At 41.1% G+C, this 22,076-nt stretch overlaps 1 long non-coding RNA gene across 1 annotated transcript; it reads left to right on the forward strand.

Moving 5' to 3' along the window:
* The first annotated feature begins 829 nt into the window (after positions 1–829).
* LOC134461530 (uncharacterized) lies at positions 830–2,097 on the forward strand. The gene is made up of 3 exons (XR_010037321.1): positions 830–876; positions 1,446–1,532; positions 2,032–2,097. It is a non-coding gene; the product is annotated as an uncharacterized LOC134461530 (long non-coding RNA).
* The last annotated feature ends 19,979 nt before the right edge of the window (positions 2,098–22,076 follow it).

Raw genomic sequence — 22,076 nt, forward strand, 5'->3', positions numbered from 1 at the left:
AGCGCAGTAGGTTTCTGCTACTGCGTAGCTGCTTGACAAAACTTTTGTTCCCGCGATGGTTCAACGCCATGTGACACGACTGCCGCGCAGAGGTCACTCCCTTCAACTGCGTCGTGAACGGCAAATTCTAACCATGATGCTTCACGCGGACACACTGAGCATGCTCGCTGCCTAGCAAATTTTCAACCTCGTCAAAAAGACGCCGTCAAGAACGCCCTTAAAGACCTCATGACACGTGGAGACGACCCTTTTTAGTTCAGTCTGAAATAACTATTAAATTCTAGTTGAGATGCATCCATATGACAAATATTACTGGTTCTCCTGTTATTTCCAAAATTTGAACACGCGCAACTAAATTCCACATGCCAGTGGCCCTTCCATAAAATGACGTATGCTCAGGAATGCCGCCACGCCACACCTCTCTGTTTACACCTGACTGCACGTGCTGTCAACCATCCTGACAGGAATCGATAGAGTGTAGGCCTACGTTCTTTCTCGAATATTTTTTTTAACAACATGCCCGAGCGGTGCGTTGCAGGATACTGCTCAAACACCAGGGAGAGCGGTTTCACACTGCATCGCTTTCCAAAAGACCCTGAATTGAACTTGCTGTGGACTCGCAGAACGAGAACTGATCCCAAAGGAACACCGTGGAAGCCAAGCTCTGTACTGTGTTCTGCACATTTTCTGGATAAATGTTACGACTCGACCCCGGCTCTGAAGGAGCAACTTGGAATTGATGTTCGTCTGAAGAGGGTTTCGCGGCCCAAATCAGTGCCGAGCATATTCCCTCGGGGGACAAGCTCGAGGGAGGCGAGCGGCACCGACACCAGCTGCAGGGGGTCTCGTGCTCTGGAGAAAAGGCAGCGGCTGGAGGTAGGCTGTACCATCTTATTTTGGACTGCATTCTAATCATGAACTCGAGGGAAAGGAAGTGCAAAGAGGTTTGTGTTTTATCACCGCGTAAACCACTTGCTTGGTGAACGGTATGAAGTTGGTGCCAGTTCTGAACACTTCAACAAAGCTTGCTACTAAAGTGCTTCAGCCGTGCATCTAAATTAATCTCAGAGAGTGTTTGCAAAAAAGTCAAGTCGCCTTCCTACATTTCAGTTCGCCGCAGTTACAGTAAAATGATATGTGGTAAATAGTCTACTGTAGGCCTACCAGCTGAAAAGACAATCAATGCAACTCTATGCGACTGCCCCCCCCCCCATCAGCGTTGTGTCCGTGACTAATGGAGCATGAATTTACTCTACGTGTTGACAAATAGCCTACTCTTGTCAGAAACCCAAACGAACATGCAGTAACCGCTGTTATGTAATGTCATGTAAATTTGCAACTTCTTTCTGTGTTCAAGAACAATCTGCTGTCATGTTTGTTTTGGGTTTGCAGTAGCGCTTTTTTCTCTCCTATTCACGCGGCATCATATTTATATAATGTTTCAGATACTCCAGGAATGCCAGTCTGAGTAGGCCTATGTTGCTGCAGAGGAAAGAGATGGCTTCACTGCTGACGGGGTCCCATCAATTGATGTAAGTTTTGGTAAAGTGTGTAGGTCAACTAAGTTAGGCTACTAATTATAGATCACATTTGACTACACACCACACTCTCAGACCTTACACTGGTTGGGTTTAGTACACTGTACATGGGTCTACTTTTTGCTCAGATAGGTTCTTTGTGTTGGGAAAGAAACCTTTTTTCAATTATTATTTTATTTTTCCTTTTACACATACACACACATTTTATATGTGCTCATATTCATGTTCTTATTTATTCATGTGAACTCAACAAAAGATCAGCACTGTGACTTTTGCATACAAGCATGTCTGAGGCGACCAACAAGGACTGTGACTATGCAGTTCTAAGGAAGTGTAGCCTACATTTTATATGTCTCTACACATATATTGGTACATACACACCCCACATTATTTCATCCCTGCATTGCCCCAGGTGTGTGTGTGTGTGTGTGTGTGTGTGCCAGATGTACATTACATTCACTATTTATTGATTCATCTACACATGTTTACTCAGGTGTCAAGAAGAAGTTGCAGAGCCTTGGTCAAACCAGAGGTTGCCAGGATGTCAAACCCTGGGTGGCAGGGACGTGCACAGGAATTTCAAAGGGCAGTTGCTCTAACCTGAAGAAAGGGCAACACCCCCCCCCCCCCCCCCCCCCCCCCCACAAAAAAAAAAAACCCATCAACAATGAGCGGCCTTCAGAATTTTTAGGAAACTGCACCATGGGTATTATTATTTTTAGTAGTAGTAGTAGAAGTAGTATATTATTGTCATAATTATTAATATCTTTTATTGTATAGTATCCTGAATATGCGTACCATATGATATGACATGCTAGTTTTTAAACATGTAGGCCTACCTATTAATCATATCAGAGATGATCAGCCTTATGCCCACCTGCCCTAAATGTCTCCTGATCCACATTTCTTCATGTGTGGTATGTGGCTGCCCCTAAATTAAATGAAATTATGAGAAAAAGCCTTGATAGTTTTTAAACCTGTATCAGTCACAGAGATTATCAGTCTTATGCCTACCTGCCCTATGTGCAGAGGTCTGTGGCTCTGAGTCATCCTCATCTTAAATGAAATGAAATGATGAGTAAATTAATAGACTAAATATGAGGATGCTTAATCAATTAACCCACTGTCATCTTTATAATCCTTGTAGCAGCCAAAGTAGACTTTAAGTTATAATAAATAGAAATAGTTAAAAATTGTCAAAAAAATCATTTAATTTGAATTTGAAATTTAATTAATAGGCATATTCCATGATTAAAATGATGAATATTATATAGGAAAGCTAAAACAATAAGAATTCACAGGTTTAGGTCATTTGTTGGGTCTTTTGTAGCCTATATTAAAAATGTGTACTGTCGCTTTAAGAAAGGACGAGCCGGCTTTCATTTCAGATCGCAAAGAACCGTGGCGTGGGAGCACCAGTTCTTATATGTTGCTCTGAAGCTCCGAGCTTCTCGCAGACTTTATAACCTTTTATTTTCATTACAGATATTTTAGTTAGTTCATGCACATTTTGTAGCCCTATGTCTTGAGAAGAACAGTAAACGTCAGTTATCACGTGGAGTGCATTTATTTCAATTACATGGACATTGACAGTGGAAACAGTAGCCTATCTTTGGGTCGGAGAATAGGCTATATCAGCGTAAGAAAACGCACTTTCCTAGCGGTCACCAAGATCAAACCTCTACAATCCTGAAAAAGATTCTCTGCCTCACCTGCACCTGTTCATTTTTTTTCGCAGCCAACTCTGCAGAGATGTGCTTCCTTTAGCTAGCCTACCCCCTTAAGTTCTCTCTTGCTTGATAAAACGACATGTCATGCATGTTTCTTAGTTGGGTTAGCCTTCCACAAAACAACCTGAGCCATGTAAAACGTTGACTGCAAGCAAGCTAGCTGGCTGTCGTATTCCCCCAATATCTGAACGTGGCACACCCCGGCTGTCAGATCATTTAGGATCAAACGTCCTAAACTCGAGATCGGCTTTAAGAGACATTAATTGTGATCATGTAGCCTAGTTTAATACTGTGTAGTCTGCTGTGTCTCCAGCTCACCTCAGGCCGGCAGGGCAGTCGCTCTAGTCCCACGACATATTCGACATATTTTGCGTCTCTGCCCTGGTCGACTCGCATGCATGCTTGTTCCCCCCTCCCTCCCATGTAGAGCTGCGCGTGCCCCCCGCATCGCGCATATGCTGCCCCTCCCTTTGCCTATCTCTCGAGGTGCAGGTGAATCTGAATTTGAAAACTTAATTTAGGAAGCTTCAATCAAAAATACGAATTGCAAAGCAAATCAGTTGAAACATGAAATCGTATTACTTATTACTATTTTTCCGAGGCATATCTACAGCTGGCTGTCGGGTTTTTTGCTACCTAAACGTGGCGCTGGCTGGCTGTCAGATGTATGATAACTAAAAGTTCTAAACTCAACATTGTAATAGAGAGGTTGATTGTGAGCATATTTTGTACCCTAATATGTAGACTGTGTGTAGGGCTCTAGCCGACACCCAGGCATCTTCAAAATCTTTTGTGTGTCTTATAGGCGCTCAAGAGCCTGTCGCGTGCCTTCTCCCTCCCCACCGGAGTTGTTGCGTAGCCTACCTCACATCGTTCTCGACGGGTCTGAGGAATTTGTATGACCTTAAGTCTTTATTGTACAAAACTTCAATCAAAATTATGAATTATAAAGAAATCAAATGATATTGAAATATGAAATTATAATTGCCATATTATTTTCCCCTCCCTTGGAAGGGCAATATCAGCCAATGTGGGCAAAAGGGCCGTTGCTCGGGCACCGTGGGCAACTATGCTCTGCACGTGCCTGCTGGGTGGGAAGTATAATAAACCATCTGTACTGGGCTGTGGTCTCGACGCCTCCTGACAATATTCAACTTGTGGTGGACAAATGGACATCAGTTATGGATCACATCCACAACAGGCATACCGGATTCGAGGGACTGTTCTCTTCTTGTGCACACAGAGTCTTGGAAGGCAGGGAACAGCCTGTGTCACTTTTCATACAAAGGGATGGAGAGCAGGTAATCATACAGAAATATTCAGTGAAACATACTTTTAGGACATTACATTATACTTGGTAGACTCTTTTATCCAAAGCTGCTTTCAATCAAGGACTTAGCTACCGCTTGCAACATTCCCAGTGCACAAAAAATGTACAGAGCAATGATTGTAAATGTCTCAGGACTTGCACTTTTGTTTGTTTCAAAAGACATTAGCACAGGGTAAGGAAGAGTAGTAGTATGTCTCAGATAGACTGGGGCCATTTCTGAAGTGACTATAGAAAGTTCATAGCAGATAAGATTAGGTTTTTGAGATGTACTAGTGTGCTATATCTATTGTAGGATTAATTTGAACCTTGTCCCCATATTCCTCTGCAACAGCTGAGGCGGATGGTGGAGGCCATGTGTCGAGTTGAGGACTACAGCTGTGATGACTTTGACATTCCAGACCTATCCCCTGTTCCAGAGCCACTGAGTGCATCATGTGAAAAGCCGGATAAGAGGGCAGCAGTCAGTACACACACACACACAACACGCTTTAGCGCCACAAACAACCCTTCAATATAGACATTACCAAAAGTTTGATGCCGGTAATTCCAAAACCACAGTACAGGGTGTGTTGGAAGGACACCTTTTTCTCTCTTTTTTTCACACTTATGCATACAAATGGTTCCAACTCAGGTGACTTATCTGAGTAAAAAGTAGACCAATGTACTTGTCGTATGTTCAGCTGATTCTCCACTGGTTGGATTGAGTTTGCGGTGATAGTATGTGTAGCTCTGCTCCAGCAGGGGGCACCAAAGCTACACACTCACCATCTGTTGTGAACCAGGCCAGGGCCTCGTTAGGTTTTTAGTGTTTTTTTTTAGTAATGACAGTCTCACTGTACATAAGGTACAATGGCATACATGGTGTTACAGTTATGTATTATGTGCTACTGTTGTAATTACACCACAAATGTACTCATACTTTTGTTTAAAATTGGACAGAGCTGAACTGCATGTAATAAACACATTTATTTTCATATTTTCTGTGAGTGCATTGATCTACTGTGTTGGGAACCACCTGCTCCATCCTCTCCTTGGGGTTCTGAAAAAGGTTATTACAGGGTGTGTAATATTAGCTTTAGTCATTTGAGATGGAGAGACCTTGAGGTGATATTTTGAATATCCCACCCACTCATTTCATGTCTGTGTTGCTACAGTGCCACCCAATACCCATGTGGGCTTTCATTGTATTGTCCCAGAAGTACTGCACAACATCTGGGACACCACATGATAAAGAATACTAGATAAGCTTCCATGGTGAAGGTGTAAGTTGTCAGTTTGCTAGCAAAAATGCCCAAGTAATTTTATGGGGCAAAATTAGATTTTTCCATACCCTATCCCCGTCATTTCTGTCTTCCTGCCTCAGTCATTGGTCAATCACAACTCCCAAAAGTTAAAAAAACAGTACCTATCAAAACTGCCAAGTTATATGGCGAAAAAGCTCAAATGAATGATTAGGGACAGAGCTATAAGGAGGACAATTAGGGCATTTGCAACTAGTCCAAGGGCCCTCCTTTAGGTAATGGGGGCCCTAACGGGCTGTATGTGGGGGCCCTGGCGGGCTGCATGTGGGCCCTATCTATTTGCCCTAGCGCCCTGTGTGCAATTGTTCCACCACTTTGAATGTCTTAGTCCGCTTGACTTAGACATTGACACACACAATATCGCAGAGGCCGTTCGTTTACATCTGTTTAGGGTTTTTATTAATACATTTCAGTAAATCAAAAGTGATGGCCATGTGTTTTAATTTAATCTCCAAGTTTCACTGTCTGAGTGATCATATTTTTGATGTTTTAATACAAAGTTTGAGTCTTAAAATAAAATGGTGATATGATGAAACTTTGAAACATTTCTATATTATATTGCATTTTTCTTATGTTACTTTTGTGTTCAAAGCTGAAATTGGTGATGGATTGCTTTTCAGTGAAGGTTTGATTTATCTTTTGTGGATAAGCACAATATATTCAATTGAGAAGATCTCACCCCTATTGCAGTCAAGATGGCATTCTTCAAAGAAACTGTTTACTCAATATGCTCATCAGAGTGATAAGCACATGATTGGTATAAAACCTGTGCAGTGTAGCAATTCCATGCCCTGGGCACCACAGTTATGGTTGTGGATTAGGGCGGGCCACCGTTCTACGATCAGATCATCTCGGTCATGGAGGTGTTTGGTGGGTGGGACTGCCTTATGCTCATGTTGAAGAGCAAAGGTTCACCAGAGATGGTGTACAGAGGGAGGAGACAATTTGTAAGGGAGGTACCCTGACCAATTAACTGTTCCACCCCTCTACCTACCATGACTGTGATGGCCTGAGCATGGCATGAGGCCACTGATGCTGAGATATTCAATGTACATTGCTTGAGACATTTTCAATGAATGCATCTGGTATGGAAGAACATGGCAATAGGATATATGTCAAGTCATAATATTATAAAATTGTCTGAACAGTAACTCTCATCATATTTATTATGACATGAAGTGAACTGATAAGCAAAGAACTGAGTTGTAAAAGTAAGCTTGTAGGAGCAGGTAGGGATTATAAGTCTAAGCAGGATGGGAATGGTTGATGCAGTCAAGACTATTACAATTTGTACAAGATTGTTCCAATGGTTCATCACTTTATTTCAGGATTTCGTCTCTGGAATAACACTAAAAGAAAAATGTTCAACTGTTTGTTTCCTAAGAAGTTGACTTGTCTCTTCTCAAAAAGTAATAGATAAAATAAATCCAATACATTTACATCTTAGGTGATGCTGCTGCTGGTGGTGGTGGTGGTGTGTGTGTGTGTGTGTGTGTGTGGGGGGGGTGGGGGTCCTCAAATGTGGTCTTTGCCCAGGACCTCAGATTTCCTAAAACCGCCACTGCTGAAGTTGTATGTTTGGTGTCACCTAGGCCAAGGGGCGTGGGGTCTCGAAACTGTTCTTTGCCTAGTACCTCAGACTTCCTAAAACCGCCACTGGTGAGGTTGTATTTGGCGCCCCCTAGGGCTATTTGTTGTACGCTGTTGTGAGTTGCAAAATGAAGACAAATTCATGTGAAGCTACAGGTAACATGTATTGACATTCATTGTCATTTATTTATCAACACTTGTGCATGAGCAACATCACGGGCTGTTGTCCTGGAACCCCCTGTAATCTGTAGAGGGAAAAGTTATCCGGATGGACCACACCACAAAGGAAGGTAAGGGGACCTTGGCGTGTATTCCCAGGTAGTCATAGCTAGATCTAAGAAATTGTCTATATGCAGTGTATCTCTTCCACCTAAAAGTTGAAAGATGATCAGAAGAGAGAAAAAACAGATGAGTTTTAGATGTAGGCCTGCACGACAAGTTTACATCATTGATATGAAATCATACGGTTCCTACTATTCCATACAAATGGTTTTACAATATGACTAGGCTACTCACTCGTTCCCTCTACGTCCCCGTAGTCTTGCCGGTAGTGGAGAACGTGCTCGTTCAGACAAACGGGCTGAAAGCCAGAATGTTCTGTTACGCAGCGAATGTGTCCCGCTCCTCTTCTCTCCTGGCGCAAACTTTGGGCTGCTCACGGCAGCACACAGAGTCCTTTACTGTTTGCATCGGCGCACACCTCCCACAAAAACACCTAGAATGCGACAGATAAAGGCACGAATGTTGGAAATAATCACAGAACTTCACAAAGTTTCAATGTCGAGTGTTGATTCGCGTAAAAGTCCGGAGTAGCCTATTCGCGGAAGGAAAGGCACTGGAGCCAAGCCATGGCGCAGGGCAAACTGCGTAATTGGTCTGAAGGCCTTGGTGTTCCTTTATAAAAACAAATAATAATATAGGCCTAACTACATAAAGATGAAGACAATGAGGCACTGAGACGTAAAATCATTTTGCGATCGGTACAGTCCCCTACCTATGGCTATTAGGCTACTTTTGGGATGTGATAAGTAGACTGCACACAAATGCTCGGTGGTACAAACAAACGATACAACAAAGTAGGCCTACACTATCTTACGGAGTCTACTCTCCGTTCATTGTCAGGAAAATGCATAAGAAGGTAGTTACCATTCCACGCGCTGTAGCCTGCCAACATCTCTTGGCATCCCGCCGTCTGTCACAGCAGCACCACCGACAGCGCCTTCTGCTTCGCCATCCGAAATTTCGGAGCCTCGTCGCTCCATCTCATCCAGATACGGCTCGTAGCCTATCTGTAGGGCATAATGCCTCCACCACTATCTTCCAGTATCGGGTCGGACTCTTCTACTTTCAAAAATGTGTCAGGCTCCGAGTATGCGTCAGATGAGTTGTCTAGAGCCACTACGAAATCCATGTTAGTTGTGACAGGTAATCCTGACAGGCGTCAAGACAGTCCTGATAGACCTGTAGATTCCTGAGTGTGCGTCATCGGTCACGTGACGGACTTGTGGGAAGCGCGCAAGCAGATGTCAAAAATCTCGCTGTTCAAAGGCCATAAAACATCATGCTTTCTTTCATAATGATCAAAGCCAACTTCAAGTGACTATGTTTTATGCTTACTTTCAATGTGTTTGTGTATATTACAATATTTCCCAAGTGTCATATCGTCGGCTTGCTACCAAAACCGCCTAAGTCCGAATTTGGTCGAAATGAGATTTTTGCATAAACTTACTCCCCTATCACAGCTGCATCACCCTGCCTTTCTGCCAGGGCCATTGATCAATCACAACAGTCACCAGAGTCAAAAATCTGTATGTATAAAGTCACACACTGCCCATGAGAAAATGAATGACCAGGGACGTAGCTATAGGGAGGACAAGGAGGGCATTTGCCTGTAGGCCTAGGGCCCTCCTGCAGGTGGCAGGGGTAGGGGCCCTATTATGATCTTGGCAGGTGATATGGGGGCCCTATCTATTAATCCTGGGGCTCTGTGCACAATTGTTCTGCCAATGTGAATGACTTGGGTAACTTGACTTAGCAGATGTAAATAAACTGTTTCTTGCATCAAAAATGGCTAAGAGTTCTCTCTCTCTCTCTCTCTCTCTCTCTCTCTGGCCATGTTTCAAAACTTCATCCTTAGACATCTGTTACCACACAATGGCTGTAACCTTACATTAATTTATTATTGTAGCCTTAGAACGAATTGAGCTATTCTTAATCATGTGCTTTATTTGATGTTATCACAGAGTTATAGAAGGCTGCCATAGACTACATCTTTTTATGACAATCCGCTATTTCCCATAATTTATCTAATGTTTTAAAATGTAGATTTCAAATAGCATTGAGTTGATGTCACTAGTGCAATACATTAATTCATGCACAGTAGGATAACCATCTCCAATGTGTAAAGGATCCAGTAGTGCTTCTATACCATACTCTGAATGCCACGGTCATGGTGTTGAAGTGGGCGGGGCACAGTTCTATGACCAGGTTACCTCGGTCATGGGCAAGGTTGGGAGGGTGGGGCAGTTCTATGAGCATGGAAAATAGCAGAAGTTAATCGAAGATGATAAACAAGGAGGAGACAGTTCGTGAGGAGGTACAAGGACCAAAAGAAGTGCCCCACCCCTTCATCCTCCTCCATGACTGATGGGACCTCAACATGGAGATTGGAGGCCACTGCATGGCTTACTCTGTGTGGCACTGCAATCTGGATCTGTCCTGATATGAGAAATGAACGTATTACTACTGTGGCAATTGCTCTGGCACAATGACAAAAAGAGTTTTACTTTGGATGAGAATGTGAATAATATTTCATTGAAAGCTAATATGACTGAAAGTGCTAGAAAGTAAAAGCAAACTGTGAAAATTTGTTGGTAAACATGAGATTTACCAACATGCTTCGATTATTCACCATTTCCAGGATTTAAGTTTTTTTCCACTATTTTGAGTGATTACTTTTTGGGAGTGCACGCACCAAGCAATACAAGGGTGTTAAGTGCAGATGCAGACGCAGACGCCGACCTTTGTTGGTCCTTTGTCATTCAGGATTAAAGTTTGGAATAAAAATAAAAAAGAATAGTATAACTATCAAAATAATGTGCAGTGCATTGTTATTGTGCTGCATCAAATCTTTTTTTAAGTGTTTTGTTTTCCTTAGGAGCCATTTCATGTTTGACTTGCAGCTTCACTCAAAATAAATAAAGAAAATAAATTAACATCTTAGACAGGTACTGTTTGTAGTGGAACAATGACACAGAAAGGATGACAGGATGATGCAGATGTGGTAGGGGAGTAAAGTTCTGCAAAAATCTCCTTTGATCAAAATTATTAGGGGGGACTCACAATTGCTCTTTGCCCAGGGTCTCAGATTTCCTAGAACCGCCACTGATGTTTGGCGCCCCCTTTGGTGCCTAGTTTTTCCCTGTTTTCCGAAAACCCCAAAATCGGACTTAGGCGGTTTTGGTAGCAAGCCGACGATATGGTCTTTAATGCCCCTCGAAATTTTCGGATTTCTCAGAGCCTCAGAATCGTAGTCCGCCATCTTAGTGGAGACTCCCGTAATTACGTAATGACGTCATGCACCGATGGGTTTTAAAATATATATTTTTTTTGCAACACTGGTTCACTAGTTAAGTTGGACCAGGCCATGTGTAACGTCTTTAGAACAATAGCTCTAGTATAAATTAATGTTCTAGAAAAGTCTCGCTCTCAAGTGGCTCGTTATTTTCACAGCTGCAATGTGCTGTGCCGTGTTGTTGCTAGGTTACCTTCAGCGTCCTTGGGGGGGGGGGGGGGGGGGGGGGGGGGGGGGGGGTATTAATAATAGCACAGTTACCGGTAGCTTCACTGAAAACGTACGGCTTATTTAAGAAATATACATACCAATATACACAGTTGTCATTACATCTGAGTTAAGTACATAAAATAAGCTTTACACACACAGTAAATTGTGTAGTGTTAAAATAACACTTAAAGAGTTAAAATTAACACTGTTCTAGTGTCTATTTGGTCCTGCTCCAGATCAGTGTTAAACACTGGTGTTAGATTTATAGTGTTAAGCTAACACTATAAAGAGTAAAGCAGTTTCGGGGAGCACCCTACTAAAGAGTAATTAAGCACCTCCCATCCTCCACCATGACTGAAACACCCTGCGCCTGGCATCAGTTTGCCACACTGCTCTCTTAAGATAATGTTTGAAGTTGCTGAAAACATGTAAAATGTCTATATTTGACATATCAGTCTCTGCTGTACTACTCCACAACGAGAGAGAAATTTCAGCTGAGCATGTATGAACACAATCTAGTGGGGACTAATACAAAATATTTTCCTTAATGAAGTTTTAAATATAACCATACCATCTACATGAAGTGCACAATGGAGCAAGTAATGTAACATGTGCTGTTACTGACTAGCTCACAAAGCAAAGCACAAGATGTAGCTAACAAATGCCATAAGCCAAAAGCGCCTTTAGCTTGCTTGCAAACATCAAGTGCACAATGGAGCAAGCAATGTAACATGTGCTGTTACTGACTAGCTCACAAAGCAAGGCACAAGATGTAGCAAACAAATGCCATAAGCCAAAAGCGCCTTTAGCTTGCTTGCAAAGCAGGTAAACAAGCGCTATGCTGTGCCATACTGACCAGCCAGCAGGCAGGCAAATATTTAAAGCACTGTGACAGTCCAGGTTTATATACAGGCTCAAGAGTACCATGTGACCAGATTGATTAGGAGTTTTTCAGGTGCAAGCAATTGAGTCATGATATACCAGCCCTAAGTAATTAGGTTTGGCCAGGCGCTGATGGACAGATTGGTTGTGAGGGGCCTGCTTGTTACCGGCAAAGGTGTAACAAGTGCTCAAGTTATTTCTTTCACTCAACACATCTTTTGTGTGATGTTGTGTGCACAGCCAAACCTTAGATCAACCCAACCAAGTTGAGTTAAATGAATGAAATGGAATAATAAAAAAAAGATTGTGTAGATGATTAAATCTGGAGGAATTGCTTGGTTTTTACTGTAACCAAAGGGAACATTTCTAGGTGGTAGATTTTGGTTTGGTAATAACCCCAACCTTTAGAGAACCAAAAGTCAAACCTTTTCTTTACGTTCTCTGTTACTAGGGCATACAATGGCGCAGACAAACTCCATCACCTCGAGGAGGCGGGGGCTCTCTGGAGTACTTCTAACTCCACACAATTTAACAACTTCATTTGTCACTGACACTGGAGAGCATCTCACTCCATTTGGTGTTGGAATTACTCCAATAGTGTTAATAAGCCTTAACACTGCAAAATTAACACTGGCGACTTTACTGTGCATGTAAGCATGGCCGATTCAGTGTCACAAATATCCACAAACCTGCATTAGCGGCAACGAAAACAGTCGGCTTCGGGGTTGCCAGATAACTTAACACTGATTATTTTCGTCCATTTTTACCCACAGACCGGTTTCCTCAACAGCCCCGATTGGGTGGGAAACCGCCCTATCTGGCAAGACCGCTCAGCTTCAGGCTCTCTAATAAAACGTTTGGAGGTAGTGAGGGTTATTTCATTATTGGAGTGAGAATTTAGACGTTACGACTTGTCAAAATCTTACAAAAAATGATTGAAACCCACTTTGATAACGTTGTAATCACCGTTTGAAATCGTATGCATTCCTATGGCTCACAGCTAGTGATGGGAAATTTGAAGCGAGGCTTCGAAGCGTGCTTCGAGCAAAAGTGGGCGTAAAATCTGAAGCCTCGCTTCGAGGCGTTTGACGTCAAGAAATACCACGTGACAATGCCAGATGAGGCTTCACATTTTGCGAAGCGCGTGGACGTGTCATTGCGCGCCGCTACCCAAACAAGCTTTCTGCGCCTCGGAGCACTTGTCAAGTTTTCAGATTGCGTTTGTTGTGTGAATGTTGAGACTGGATATGAAGTGACTTTGATTTGGTTCCACTATACAATAAATTCAGCTCATGCCGTAGATTGACCCAAATGTCCAAATATGATATGCAATTCCCTTTTGATGTAGATTTTCAAAGTGAGACGCTCCCGAAGACGTGGTGGAAAATTGTTTTAGTTCTAGGCCTACCTTGAGTTAAGCTACCATAAACGAGACAGCAGTTCTGTCAGCAATTATTAGTAGTCCTACTCAACTTTATAGCTAAATAAGAGTGCAGACATATTTTATTTAGCCTATTTTAATGGTTTTTTTGCGGGTTTTAATGGGCTTTACCAGTTGTGTCATCTTGACGACAACAAGGAAACTCAGCTCTAGTGTGTAAGAAGGCACATGGCTGGCGCAGTGGTTAAACTGTCCGACCTGAATTCTCATGATCATTGGTTCAATCCTCGTGGTAGCAGTGTAATAAACAATTAAAATTTTTAATTTCGCAGGGTAGCCTTCTGTGAAACCTGACCAAATAAATGATGAAATTATCTCTGAGCCAGGCCTAGTGGTGAAAGGCGGCAGCATGCTACCTTTATCATTGGGTCATTCCACGCCAAATCTCCGAATCATCCCGCACGACCATCTCAGATTTGGCAGAAAAAAATCAAGGAGGTTCACAAACGTCCCAATAGGAAAAGTGCAAAATTATAGCTCTCAACTCCTCATAGTTTTGTCATTAAAAATGTTTTTGTCAGGTACCCCCCTGACTCGTTTGGAACAGAGTTCTCAGAGAGCCCACTTTCAGAGTGTTGTATCTAAAAAACTACTTTAAGTAGGTCCTTATGAATTTCAAGGGGTAACATTTGGAACATGTACTTATGAAATGTGGATTTTTCTGGGGGCTTAAAGTCGCTTGAAAAATTCTCACCTTTGAATTTGTGGGCATCTTTGAAGGACTGTGGTAAGTGCAGTTTTAAAGACAGAGGTTTGATATGGACAATATATGTTCCCAACCATTCTGTGCATGTTGTGTTGAAAGACTGATCTTCTGCGATGAACAGTTTAGAAGATATGAAGTCTTTAAAATGGAAAAACTGAAACTTGGTGCCATCTTTGCCACGTTATTTAAAAAAAATGTCACGACTCACCACCGTATTATCAACAGTTTTGGAAAGATTAGATGTCTGTTCTTAACATATCCAAAAACTGTGATGGTATTCTGCCTCATTTGGTCACAATGATTTTTTAAAAACCCACTGTTGTGTGACTTCCACTGCTCCTATGAAAACCTGATATTGGGGGGCAACTTTGCCATGCTATACCAAAACAATAACAGCAATCACCACAATGAACTGAACAGTTTTGGAAAGATAGGATGTCTGTTTGTAACATATCAAAAAACTGGGATGGTGTTTTGCATCAATGTCTTGTAATGACTCTTGAAAAACCCTTTGCTGTTACATCAGCAGCTCCTGTGAAAATGCCTAAGTCACATAAATTACCAGGGGCGGAGCTATAGGGGGACAAGCAGGGCATTTGTCCAGGGCCCTCCTGAATTTGTGGTAGGGGCCATAATCATGACCTTTGCAGACTTTTGGGTGCCAATCTATTTGGGCTGACACAGTGAATGACAGGCAGTTTGACTTGGGCATTTTTGATACAAGAAATGTGACTTGAGTATTTTTTAAGCACACAATAAGAAACAGTTGAGTGACTTATATACCATTATCATTTTTCTTTTTCTTTTAACTAAATTTTTTGGTAACTAAATGTTCGTGAATTAAAGGTTATGGCCATGTGTTTAAACCTCAACACTGTAGGAGTTAACATTTTGCTATTATACTGTTAAGTAAGTCTTGAATTGCAGTAGTGATAAATTAATCGAATTATTCTGATTGATAAAGTAGCATTGTTAACACAGTCTTGATACAGGATGTTTGCCAAACTTTATTTAAGCATATGTTTAATTAAATAAATTTCTTTTAGCTGTATAGATATTATGATACAAATAATGTAAAAGGAACTGCAACACCAGTGCTTCCATTTACTTCATTTTAACTTTGTAACATTTTGTTCTACCCTTGTCCTTGATAAGACATGAATATTTTTCTTCAACTTCTTCAACCTTGCCCTGTTAACCGAGGTGCATATGAAATGATTAACACACAGACCTTTGCAATGAGCCAATACAATGCGCTAGGTTCCTCGGTCATGGTTAGGACTGGGGCGGGGCCAAGTTCTATGAACAGGTCACCTTTGCCATGGTTTTTTTGGGGGGGTGGGACACTTTTATTATCATGGAGAAGAGAAAAAAACAGTGATGATGCAAAAGGAGGAGACTGTTCGTAAGGAGGTAACCTGACTAAACAGCTGTCCTGCCCCTCCAATCACCATGACTGAGCTACCCTGAGCATGGTGCTAGACCACTGCAATACTGACACTGACTGAATGCTCATCAAGGGTCAACTCTGTCGCAGTGCTGAGAAATGCAAGCATCAATTATTGATGTTCCTCATTAACCATGATGAGTTTGCACAAATGGACATACATGGAGTGACACACAAATCAAAAGTAGAAAGAATAGTCACATGGTAAAAGGAAATATCTCATACACAAACCAAAATAATCGAAACAGACCTCAGAACTGCTTCAAAGTTGGTAAACAAGTTATTAAAGATTGTTCTGAATTGTAATAAAAAACATTGAGATGTGGTGATAGTCAGGAAGTATTTGTTTCAAGATCTACGGGGATGTTTCAGTAATTCAACATTTCATCACTTTGGTTTTCAGTGCCTAAAGATGAAGTTTACACACGTCTATAACCTTTGATTTACTNAAATGAAGTAAAAAAGCTGAAAAAAACTCTGTCAACAGCCACTTTTACTTTTTTGCCGTATTATATTGAGTGTGTCGAAAATGCTCAAGTCAAATACCTTGTATCAAAAATGTCTTACTCAAATTGCTCAAATAATTCACAGTGGCGGAACAATTGTACATAGGGCCTCATGGCAAATACTGGTAGATAGGGCCCCCGTGTAGCCTGCAAAGATCAGAGCAGGGGCCCCACCGCAATATGGCAGAAGTCTGAAGATGTCACACAGCCGTTTTTACAAGTCCATTCTTAAAAAATGAGACAGAGCACCACCCCAGTTTTTGGATATGTTAAAAACAGACATTGAGTCTTTCTAAAACTGTAAATGTCATAGTGGTGAGTTCTGTCATTTCTTTTGTATAACATGGAGAAGATGCCACTAATATCAATGTTTCATAGGAGCAATGGAAGTCACCCAACAGTGGGTTTTTGAAAAATCATTGTGACCAAATGAGGCAGAATACCATCCCAGTTTTTGGATATGTTAAGAACAGACATCTAATCTTTCCAAAACTGTTGATAATATGGTGGTGAGTCGTGACATTTTTTTTTAATGACATGGCAAAGATGGCACCAAGTTTCAGTTTTTCCATTTTAAAGACTTCATATCTTCTAAACTGTTCATCGCAGAAGATCAGTCTTTCAATACAACATGCACAGAATGGTTGGAAACATACAGTGTCCATATCAAACCGCTGTCTTTAACCCATTGGCGCCTGAGCCAGTTTTTAGAAAAGGTCCCCAATGCCTGAGGGGTTTTTGAGATAAGAAAAATTGGTTGAAAACTCCTATGAAAAATTCAATATCTCAGCGTCTGGAACACATAGGGACATGGGACAAATTGCATTTAAAAGGTAAAATCCTCTCCTTTCACGGGATTATGCTCATTCAGCATTAACACTAACACATATTCCTTAAAAAAATCATATCTCATAATAAAATGATTGAAAAAAAGTTTCATGTGCTTTCAGGATAATGCTTGATGCTGCTAGGCCTATTTATTATAGGCTATTAGGCTACTATTGCTACTGTCACAATAGCCGACTATAACTAAATCATAATAATCATTATTAGGCTATTATAATTATTAGGCAGTCATTTCTGCCATAAATCGGGGGACATTTGTCTGATACAGCCACTTGCTCTCCCACCGGCGAGTATGGCCGTTTTATTCCTCCAAACGTTATGCAGAGACCGATGAGCAATTTCATATCCTATTTTGAGACGGGGCTCCACTTGAGCTGGATGTGTGGCCGTGCGTCTATAATCCGCATGTCTACCGTTGTCTGCCTCACCAATAGGCTATCACCATATCCGAAAGTTCCTCAGTGAAAATATTCTGAAATATATTTGAAGGACGTGCTTCCTCAGATATTGGCACCTTCGCCAATTGCCCTGAGTGTCGGAGTGAAGTTTTGGTAACGTCGGGGGCGAAATCTGACTGTTTATTTGCCCACCTCTTCATGCGGCCGCGGCAAATCACACTCCTGCTCTCTATCTAAATGGTCTTCAACAGTGGTGGACAGTAACGAAGTAAATGTAATTCGTTACTGTACTTAAGTAACATTTTCATACTTTCATACTTTACTCAAGTATTTTTATTTGGTAAGACTTTATACTTTTACTTCACTACATTTCAAAGCGAAATTTAGTACTTTCACTTCGTTACATTTACAGAAACACTCGTTCCTTACTCGTTCCTTTTTTTAGGCGATACACGGCAGGTGAATTAATTCATTTTTAATGCCCTGATCAAATGAAATCTGAGATTGTGTGAAGAAAGTGAAACTGAATCCGATTGGCAGACTCAGAGATTCGCCATTGTGATTGGTTGTAATGTGTCACGTGACAACAAGCTCTACTGTACAGATTTAGTTTTAGAAGGAAAGCGAGCAGAGCAAGACCACTGATGTACACACTGTTGCGTCTTGCGAGACGAATTGAAATAAGAAGAAACGCCAACGGTACTTTCTAGTAACACGCGGAAAGCACAGCAAAACAATAAAGCAGGCGACAATAACGTTGTTAGAGTGTATTAATCTGCACGCCGTATTCGTTGTGTGAGGGGGGAGAGGTTTAGCTCGCAGGCTGCACTCGCCTGACAAGACGAAATTTGTCAGATAGTCTAGGCTTCACGTTTGAACTGAATAATCAGCGAATTGATACTTAATGTAGGCCCTACTGCTTATTTGACTTACTGTGTTATATCTGTGTTATGGCTTACAATAGAGTCACATAATTGCCGCTTTTGTAGCGTGTTGGTTTCTTGAGTCAAGTACACAGGATGCCTACACAGTAAATTTGCCAGTGTTAATTTTGCAGTGTTAAGGCTTATTGACACTATTGGAGTAATTCCAACACCAAATGGAGTGAGATGCTCTCCAGTGTCAGTGACAAATGAAGTTGTTAAATTGTGTGGAGTTGGAAGTACTCCAGAGAGCCCCCGCCTCCTCGAGGTGATGGAGTTTGTCTGCGCCATTGTATGCCCTAGTACCCGATTAAATCATATACGTCTACATATTAGTAACAGTATTTCCTCCAGATTTAATCATGTACACAATCTTTTTTTTATTATTCCATTTCATTCATTTAACTCAACTTGGTTGGGTTGATCTAAGGTTTGGCTGTGCACACAACATCACACAAAAGATGTGTTGAGTGGAAGAAATAACTTGAGAACTTGTTACACCTTTGCCGGTAACAAGCAGGCCCCTCACAACCAATCTGTCCATCAGCGCCTGGCCAAACCTAATTACTTAGGGCTGGTATATCATGACTCAATTTCTTGCACCTGAAAAACTCCTAATCAATCTGGTCACATGGTACTCTTGAGCCTGTATATAAACCTGGACTGTCACAGTGCTTTAAATATTTGCCTGCCTGCCTGCCTGCTGGCTGGTCAGCATGGCACAGCATAGCGCTTGTTTACCTGCTTCGCAAGCAAGCTAAAGGCGCTTTTGGCTTATGGCATTTGTTAGCTACATCTTGTGCCTTGCTTTGTGAGCTAGTCAGTAACAGCACATGTTACATTGTTTGCTCCATTGTGCACTTGATGTTTGCAAGCAAGCTAAAGGCGCTTTTGGCTTATGGCATTTGTTAGCTACAGCTTGTGCCTTGCTTTGTGAGCTAGTCAGTAACAGCACATGTTACATTGCTTGCTCCATTGTGCACTTGAAGTAGATGGTATGGTTATATTTTAAACTTCATTAACGAAAACATTTGGTATTAATCCCCACTAGATTGTATTCATACACGCTCAGCTGAAATTGCTCTCACATTGTGGTGCAGTACAGCATAGACTGATATATAAAATATAGACATTTCACATGTTTTCAGCAACTTTAAACATTATCTTATGAGAGCAGTGTGGCAAACTGATGCCAGGCGCAGGGTGTTTCAGTCATGGTGGAGGATGGGAGGTGCTTAATTACCATGATCAGGGTACCTCAACTATGGTGAGAGATAGTGGGGCAGGACCAAAACACATGTGTTCCAGGAACCTGCTTAGAACTAAAAAAAATGTTAGTAGGGTGCTCCCCGAAACTGCTTTACTCTTTATAGTGTTAGCTTAACACTATAAATCTAACACCAGTGTTTAACACTGATCTGGAGCAGGACCAAATAGACACTAGAACAGTGTTAATTTTAACTCTTTAAGTGTTATTTTAACACTACACAATTTACTGTGTAAATGCTTATTCCAAACCATCCAGGCGCACAACTCCGTGAGCATTCTTTCCCCTCAATACATTGCAGTATTTTCTGAAGTAGTTGGGGATATCAATTAGTTAGGCCTACTTGTCTAATAGACTCCCCTGTCACCAAAAATGATTTGCTTCAACTTTATGGAAAAGAGGCTTGTGTAAAGGGTTTCTATCTTTACATGAGGATTGGCATGCCCACCATATGTTGCAAAGTGAGGCTACATGCAACATGTATCCTTGCAACATGTAGGCCTATCCTTTCCCTTAAGTCAGGGCTACAGTGGATATGTGGCAATACCACTAAAGTGAGATTGTAAAAAACAACAGTAACAAAGTAAAAAAAAAGTGGACTTTGGCTAAATATTGGCCCAGTGATGTGCACAGGCACAAAAGGCTTTTTCATGATCAGACAGATAAGTGTTCCAATTAAGTTGTATCAAGTAGGCTATTGCAAATCATTGGCATCTAGCAAATAGAGACCATTACAAGTAGGCCTATATGAAGATGTTCCTATCTTAAAAGGTAGCTTAGAATCACAAGAAGTCTGTTTGTCCATACATAGGCCTAAGCCAACCTTAACATAACCAAACACGACATAATAATAATAATAATAATAATAATAATAATAATAATAATAATAATAATAAGAAGAAGAAGAAGAAGAAGAAGAAGAAGAAGAGGTCTACCAAAACCATAATTATAACAAAAATTAAACATAAAGTACTTTATTGGCTACTCTAACTCCTTGCTGTCACAAATAAGTAGGCCTATACTGGACTGTAGGCCTACAGCTGGGGGGTATTATAGTAGTTGTTCTAATAGGCATATAACCAATTTCAGCCTAATCATTCTTAATATTAATGGCCCTTTCATGTGTTCTTTTGGGCATGTTAGAGTCAGTATTAAATGTTTAGAGAGGTGAAAATGAACTTCTGATGCTATAACATCCATGGACTTACTCCACAGTTCTAACATGTTGGTATAGCCTATGCAATTATTATTTATATGTAAATAGTTATGACCAAACTAGGCCTACAACACTTACATATTAAAATTGCACCAAAGGCTTCATTTTTAAGTTTTTACTTTTTACTTTTAGTACTTAAGTATTTTTGACGGCAGATACTTTTGTACTTCTACTCAAGTAAAAAAGTGAGGTGAATACTTTAACTTTTACTTGAGTAGTTTTCAATGAAAGGTAACTGTACTTTTACTCAAGTACATAACTGGTGTACTTCGTCCACCACTGGTCTTCAATCATATTTCCTTTCCTCGATTAAAATCTCTTCATTACCTTTCAACTGAACATCATGTTAGCTGTAACAGCGTGTCTTGCGAACCACAGCCTTCTTGTTCTTCTTTTTTTTGCCTGTGTGAAATGGCTAAACAACCCACGTCTGCAGAAGCAAGCATGGTTGATTGCGTTTGACATTTTTGTCGACGAATCAAACTTTTTTTTTTGCTACATGATCTTTTAAAAAATCGAGAACACCCACCTCTTGTGTATTTGAACAAAACATTGTGCATTGCATCTCCTATGCGTCTTGAAAATATTGACAAATCAATAATGTTCCGTTTTGCAACAACCGGCGTCAGGGCCAATGTTGCATAACGCAACAACCGGCGTCAATGGGTTAAAACTGCGCTTACCACAGTCAAAGGTGAGAATTTTTCAAGCAACTTTAAGCCCTCAGACTTGAGGTGGTAAATGACAAGAGGATGTGTGAAAATCCACATTTCACAAGTACATGTTCCAAATGTTACCCCTTGATAATTGTTAGGACCTACTTAAAGTAGTTTCTTAGATACGTCAATCTGAAAGTGGGCTCTCTGAGAAGTCTGTTGGCGTGGAATGACCCCTTTATGAGTTCGAATAGGCCTAGTGGATAACTGATATTTGTTAGAATCTCTTGAATTAGGCCTACATTTCATTCATAGGCCTATAATTTGACTCTATTCATTATATTTCTTTCCGGTTTAATTGGCTGCTGTTGCGTTTATGGCCGATAACTCCCAGTCGCACGTCGACCTCCACAAAATGATGCTCTCTCTCACTTCCACGATAACACATGGGTCAGCGTTAAACTTGATTTGAGTGTTCCACAATCACGAGTCATTAATTCCATACACACACCCCA

This window comes from Engraulis encrasicolus, chromosome 13, assembly GCF_034702125.1.
Source record: "Engraulis encrasicolus isolate BLACKSEA-1 chromosome 13, IST_EnEncr_1.0, whole genome shotgun sequence".
In the NCBI taxonomy this organism is placed as follows: Eukaryota; Metazoa; Chordata; class Actinopteri; order Clupeiformes; family Engraulidae; genus Engraulis; species Engraulis encrasicolus.